This window comes from Tasmannia lanceolata, unplaced genomic scaffold, assembly GCF_043159265.1.
Source record: "Tasmannia lanceolata isolate RefF3 unplaced genomic scaffold, GAP_Taslan_0.1 ptg000053l, whole genome shotgun sequence".
NCBI lineage: Eukaryota > Viridiplantae > Streptophyta > Magnoliopsida > Canellales > Winteraceae > Tasmannia > Tasmannia lanceolata.
In genome coordinates this window covers 77,501-85,000 of record NW_027518730.1, presented here as the reverse complement: position 1 = coordinate 85,000, position 7,500 = coordinate 77,501, and positions in this window count along the sequence as shown.

Below are 7,500 nucleotides of genomic sequence, written 5' to 3'. Positions count from 1 at the left end.
TAGGCTGGTTGGTTGCGCAAACCCTATAGGAGGGTGGCATGCTGGTGGGCGTTTTTGCCCGGATAGGCACTAGAATGTGCAGATTTTGGGCGTTTTTGCCTGGATAGGCTAAGGAATGGGCATGCTTTGGGCGTTTTTGCCCGGATAGGCACCGGAATGCTTGGCCTTGGCTTGTCCTAGCAAGGCATTGCTGGGTTGGGCTCCCTTGGCCTTTTGGGCGCCTTGGACGATGTCTTGCGAAGACCATGGGCACAAGGCCATGGCATATGGTGAGGAAAGGACCACGGTTGCCAAGGTTAGGCACCGGAATGCTTGGCCTTGGCTTGCCCTAGCAGGGCATTGCTGGGTTGGGCTCCCTTGGCCTTTTGGGCGCCTTGGACGATGTCTTGCGAAGACCATGGGCACAAGGCCATGGCATATGGTGAGGAAAGGACCACGGTTGCCAAGGTTAGGCACCGGAATGCTTGGCCTTGGCTTGCCAAAGCAGGGCATTGCTGGGTTGGGCTCCCTTGGCCTTCCGGGCGCCTTGGACACTGTCTTGGGAAGACCATGGGCACAAGGCCATGGCATATGGTGGGGAATGGACCACGGTTGCCAAGGCTAGGCATATAGAGAGGAATCGCATTTTTGCCCGGATAGGCACCGGAATGCTTGGCCTTGGCTTGCCATAGCAGGGCATTGCTGGGTTGGGCTCCCTTGGCCTTCCGGGGGCCTTGGACGCTGTCTTGGGAAGACCATGGGCACAAGGCCATGGCATATAGTGAGGAATGGACCACGGTTGGCAAGGCTAGGCATATAGAGAGGAATGGACCACGGTTGCCAAGGTTGCGCAAGTTTTGGGCATTTTTTGCCCGGATATGCCCAAGTATGCCCCGATAGGCCCGTTACGCCCCGGTATGAACGCGTATGCCCGGATAGACTCGGTATGCCTTGGGATACATGCGTATGCCCCGATAGGCTTGGTACGCCCCGATATGCGCACGTGTGCCCCAGTAGGGCTCGGTATGCCCCGGTATGTACGCGTGTGCCCCGATAGGCCCGGTATGCCCCGATATGCACACGTGTGCCCCAATAGGGGTCGGTATGCCCCGGTAGGTACGCGTGTGCCCCGTAATGCACGTTTCGCAGATCTCCCCGCATGTCCCGCCCCTATATGTAATACTTACTTACTTACTTACTTTCTTTCTTGCTTGCTTGCTTGCTTGCAATGGTTGGGAGTGCCCGGCATGCCCCGCTGCAGAGACCAAGGGCGCAATGACTTGGCACCGCGGATGCCGGGACTCCGGCACTTCCCGTGGCACTGATGGTTGGTTCCAAAGACAAAAGGCCGTGCAAGGCCACCGCACCGCGGATGATTTTGCTCGTGCTGGCGCCGTTGTGTGGCCAAAGAACATGCGCGAATGCTCGTGTCGGAAGGGTTGGTGTCCTGGCCCCGCGGGTGTCACGAATGCTCGGTTGCGAAGACCATGGGACCAGAGCCATGGCACGTCGGATGATGGCTCCAGCTGGCGCCCCGGCACTTTCTGTGGCATTGATGCTCGGTTTCAAAGACAAACGTGCGCAGTGCCAGGGGACCGCGGATGACTGCTCGTGCTGGCCCCGTTGGGCGGCATTGATGGTCGGTTGCAAAGAAAATGCGCGATTGCTCGTGTCGGGGCCCGGCAAGCCAAGGCCAAGCGAGCCATGGCACGTCGGATGATGGCTCCAGCTGGCGCCCCGGCACTTTCTGTGGCATTGATGCTCGGTTTCAAAGACAAACGTGCGCAGGGCCAGGGGACCGCGGATGACTGCTCGTGCTGGCCCCGTTGGGCGGCATTGATGGTCGGTTGCAAAGAAAATGCGCGATTGCTCGTGTCGGGGCCTGGCAAGCCAAGGCCAAGCGAGCCATGGCAACGCGGATGATGGCTCGCTAGTGCTGGCGCCGTGCACAGTGGCCTCGCACACTCGCCCTGCACGCTTCCCTTGCACGCAGCCTTGCACACTAGCCTCGCATGCGAGCCTTGCACCCTAGCCATGCAAACTAGCCTTGCACGGTAGCCATGCACACAAGCCGTGCACATTAGCCATGCGCACAAGCCCCGCACACTAGCCTTGCGCACAACCCTTGCACACAAGCCATGCACTCGAGCAATGCACACAAGCCTTGCACTCAAGCAATGCACACAAGCCCTGGACACTAGCCTTGCACACGGGCCTGGCACACAAGCCTTGGGCACTAGCCTTGCGCACTAGCGTTCCACATGAGCCTTGCACACTAGCCTTGGACACTAGCCTTGCACACAGGCCTTGCACACTAGGCATGCTTGGGCGAGCTGATCCCGCATCAAGTCGACGGGTCTAGGCATTCTTGGGCGCAGATCCCGCATCGTCTCGTCGCGTCTGGGCGCAAACACGTCGCGTCTCGTTGCGTCTTCAGAAGTCGTCGCTAACAGCACCTTTGGTTGCCACTGGTGGTTAGGCTGGTTGGTTGCGCAAACCCTATAGGAGGGTGGCATGCTGGTGGGCGTTTTTGCCCGGATAGGCACTAGAATGTGCAGATTTTGGGCGTTTTTGCCTGGATAGGCTAAGGAATGGGCATGCTTTGGGCGTTTTTGCCCGGATAGGCACCGGAATGCTTGGCCTTGGCTTGTCCTAGCAAGGCATTGCTGGGTTGGGCTCCCTTGGCCTTTTGGGCGCCTTGGACGATGTCTTGCGAAGACCATGGGCACAAGGCCATGGCATATGGTGAGGAAAGGACCACGGTTGCCAAGGTTAGGCACCGGAATGCTTGGCCTTGGCTTGCCAAAGCAGGGCATTGCTGGGTTGGGCTCCCTTGGCCTTCCGGGCGCCTTGGACACTGTCTTGGGAAGACCATGGGCACAAGGCCATGGCATATGGTGGGGAATGGACCACGGTTGCCAAGGCTAGGCATATAGAGAGGAATTGCATTTTTGCCCGGATAGGCACCGGAATGCTTGGCCTTGGCTTGCCATAGCAGGGCATTGCTGGGTTGGGCTCCCTTGGCCTTCCGGGGGCCTTGGACGCTGTCTTGGGAAGACCATGGGCACAAGGCCATGGCATATAGTGAGGAATGGACCACGGTTGGCAAGGCTAGGCATATAGAGAGGAATGGACCACGGTTGCCAAGGTTGCGCAAGTTTTGGGCATTTTTTGCCCGGATATGCCCAAGTATGCCCCGATAGGCCCGTTACGCCCCGGTATGAACGCGTATGCCCGGATAGACTCGGTATGCCTTGGGATACATGCGTATGCCCCGATAGGCTTGGTACGCCCCGATATGCGCACGTGTGCCCCAGTAGGGCTCGGTATGCCCCGGTATGTACGCGTGTGCCCCGATAGGCCCGGTATGCCCCGATATGCACACGTGTGCCCCAATAGGGGTCGGTATGCCCCGGTAGGTACGCGTGTGCCCCGTAATGCACGTTTCGCAGATCTCCCCGCATGTCCCGCCCCTATATGTAATACTTACTTACTTACTTACTTTCTTTCTTGCTTGCTTGCTTGCTTGCAATGGTTGGGAGTGCCCGGCATGCCCCGCTGCAGAGACCAAGGGCGCAATGACTTGGCACCGCGGATGCCGGGACTCCGGCACTTCCCGTGGCACTGATGGTTGGTTCCAAAGACAAAAGGCCGTGCAAGGCCACCGCACCGCGGATGATTTTGCTCGTGCTGGCGCCGTTGTGTGGCCAAAGAACATGCGCGAATGCTCGTGTCGGAAGGGTTGGTGTCCTGGCCCCGCGGGTGTCACGAATGCTCGGTTGCGAAGACCATGGGACCAGAGCCATGGCACGTCGGATGATGGCTCCAGCTGGCGCCCCGGCACTTTCTGTGGCATTGATGCTCGGTTTCAAAGACAAACGTGCGCAGGGCCAGGGGACCGCGGATGACTGCTCGTGCTGGCCCCGTTGGGCGGCATTGATGGTCGGTTGCAAAGAAAATGCGCGATTGCTCGTGTCGGGGCCCGGCAAGCCAAGGCCAAGCGAGCCATGGCACGTCGGATGATGGCTCCAGCTGGCGCCCCGGCACTTTCTGTGGCATTGATGCTCGGTTTCAAAGACAAACGTGCGCAGGGCCAGGGGACCGCGGAGGACTGCTCGTGCTGGCCCCGTTGGGCGGCATTGATGGTCGGTTGCAAAGAAAATGCGCGATTGCTCGTGTCGGGGCCTGGCAAGCCAAGGCCAAGCGAGCCATGGCAACGCGGATGATGGCTCGCTAGTGCTGGCGCCGTGCACAGTGGCCTCGCACACTCGCCCTGCACGCTTCCCTTGCACGCAGCCTTGCACACTAGCCTCGCATGCGAGCCTTGCACCCTAGCCATGCAAACTAGCCTTGCACGGTAGCCATGCACACAAGCCGTGCACATTAGCCATGCGCACAAGCCCCGCACACTAGCCTTGCGCACAACCCTTGCACACAAGCCATGCACTCGAGCAATGCACACAAGCCTTGCACTCAAGCAATGCACACAAGCCCTGGACACTAGCCTTGCACACGGGCCTGGCACACAAGCCTTGGGCACTAGCCTTGCGCACTAGCGTTCCACATGAGCCTTGCACACTAGCCTTGGACACTAGCCTTGCACACAGGCCTTGCACACTAGGCATGCTTGGGCGAGCTGATCCCGCATCAAGTCGACGGGTCTAGGCATTCTTGGGCGCAGATCCCGCATCGTCTCGTCGCGTCTGGGCGCAAACACGTCGCGTCTCGTTGCGTCTTCAGAAGTCGTCGCTAACAGCACCTTTGGTTGCCACTGGTGGTTAGGCTGGTTGGTTGCGCAAACCCTATAGGAGGGTGGCATGCTGGTGGGCGTTTTTGCCCGGATAGGCACTAGAATGTGCAGATTTTGGGCGTTTTTGCCTGGATAGGCTAAGGAATGGGCATGCTTTGGGCGTTTTTGCCCGGATAGGCACCGGAATGCTTGGCCTTGGCTTGTCCTAGCAAGGCATTGCTGGGTTGGGCTCCCTTGGCCTTTTGGGCGCCTTGGACGATGTCTTGCGAAGACCATGGGCACAAGGCCATGGCATATGGTGAGGAAAGGACCACGGTTGCCAAGGTTAGGCACCGGAATGCTTGGCCTTGGCTTGCCAAAGCAGGGCATTGCTGGGTTGGGCTCCCTTGGCCTTCCGGGCGCCTTGGACACTGTCTTGGGAAGACCATGGGCACAAGGCCATGGCATATGGTGGGGAATGGACCACGGTTGCCAAGGCTAGGCATATAGAGAGGAATTGCATTTTTGCCCGGATAGGCACCGGAATGCTTGGCCTTGGCTTGCCATAGCAGGGCATTGCTGGGTTGGGCTCCCTTGGCCTTCCGGGGGCCTTGGACGCTGTCTTGGGAAGACCATGGGCACAAGGCCATGGCATATAGTGAGGAATGGACCACGGTTGGCAAGGCTAGGCATATAGAGAGGAATGGACCACGGTTGCCAAGGTTGCGCAAGTTTTGGGCATTTTTTGCCCGGATATGCCCAAGTATGCCCCGATAGGCCCGTTACGCCCCGGTATGAACGCGTATGCCCGGATAGACTCGGTATGCCTTGGGATACATGCGTATGCCCCGATAGGCTTGGTACGCCCCGATATGCGCACGTGTGCCCCAGTAGGGCTCGGTATGCCCCGGTATGTACGCGTGTGCCCCGATAGGCCCGGTATGCCCCGATATGCACACGTGTGCCCCAATAGGGGTCGGTATGCCCCGGTAGGTACGCGTGTGCCCCGTAATGCACGTTTCGCAGATCTCCCCGCATGTCCCGCCCCTATATGTAATACTTACTTACTTACTTACTTTCTTTCTTGCTTGCTTGCTTGCTTGCAATGGTTGGGAGTGCCCGGCATGCCCCGCTGCAGAGACCAAGGGCGCAATGACTTGGCACCGCGGATGCCGGGACTCCGGCACTTCCCGTGGCACTGATGGTTGGTTCCAAAGACAAAAGGCCGTGCAAGGCCACCGCACCGCGGATGATTTTGCTCGTGCTGGCGCCGTTGTGTGGCCAAAGAACATGCGCGAATGCTCGTGTCGGAAGGGTTGGTGTCCTGGCCCCGCGGGTGTCACGAATGCTCGGTTGCGAAGACCATGGGACCAGAGCCATGGCACGTCGGATGATGGCTCCAGCTGGCGCCCCGGCACTTTCTGTGGCATTGATGCTCGGTTTCAAAGACAAACGTGCGCAGGGCCAGGGGACCGCGGATGACTGCTCGTGCTGGCCCCGTTGGGCGGCATTGATGGTCGGTTGCAAAGAAAATGCGCGATTGCTCGTGTCGGGGCCTGGCAAGCCAAGGCCAAGCGAGCCATGGCAACGCGGATGATGGCTCCAGCTGGCGCCCCGGCACTTTCTGTGGCATTGATGCTCGGTTTCGAAGACAAACGTGCGCAGGGCCAGGGGACCGCGGAGGACTGCTCGTGCTGGCCCCGTTGGGCGGCATTGATGGTGTGTTGTAGAGAGCATGTGCGATTGCAAGTGTCGGCCGGGTTTGGGTTCCCTTGGGCTTTCGGGTGCCTTGGACGCTGTCTTGCGAAGACCATGGGCACAAGGCCCCGTCCTGGCCCCTTGTTCGATTCGCTCTCGTCTTGCGCTTGCTTCCAAGGTCCTCCATGACCTTCCCCATGGCCTTGCTAGATCCCCCCCATGACGCATGACCTCTGTCCGTTGATTGGTTTTGAGTGCACACCATGCCCGGCTTGGCACCGTGTTGTCGCGTGAGTGGCATTTGGATCGTGCATGCTGGTGGGCTACCTGCCAATGCGCACAAGCCTTGCACACTAGCCTTGCGCACGAGCCTTGCACAAAAGCCTTGGACACAAGCCTTGCGCACAAGCCATGCGCACAAGCCTTGGACGCTAGCCTTGCACACAAGCCATGCATACAAGCCTTGCTCACAAGCCTTGGGCACTGGCCCATCGCAGTAGCCTTGCACACAAGCCTTGCGCACTAGCTTTGGGCACGAGCCTTGCGCACTTGCCTTGGGCACTAGCCTTGCACACAACCCTTGGGAACTAGCCTTGCGCACCAGCCTTGCCCACAAGCCTTGCACACCAGCCTTGCACACTAGCCTTGCATACAAGCCTTGCACACTAGCCTTGCACACAGGCCATGCTCACTAGCCTTGGGCACTAGCCTTGCACACAGACCTTGGGCACTAGCCTTGCGCACTAGCCTTGCCCACGAGCCTTGCACACTAGCCTTGCACGCAGGCCTTGCACGCTAGGCATGCTTGGGCCAGCAGCTCCCGCATCAAGTCGGCGGGTGTAGGCACGGTTGGGCGCAGATCCCGCATCGCCTCGTCGCGTCTGGGCGCAAACCCGTCGCGTCTCGTTGCGTCTTCAGAAGTCGTCGCTAACAGCACCTTTGGTTGCCACTGGTGGTTAGGCGGGTTGGTTGCGCAAACCCTATAGGAGGGTGGCATGCTGCGGGGCGCTGGAATGCGCAGGCTTAGGGCGTTTTTGCCCGGATAGGCACTGGAATGTGCTGGTTTTGGGCGTTTTTGCCTGGATAGGCTAAGG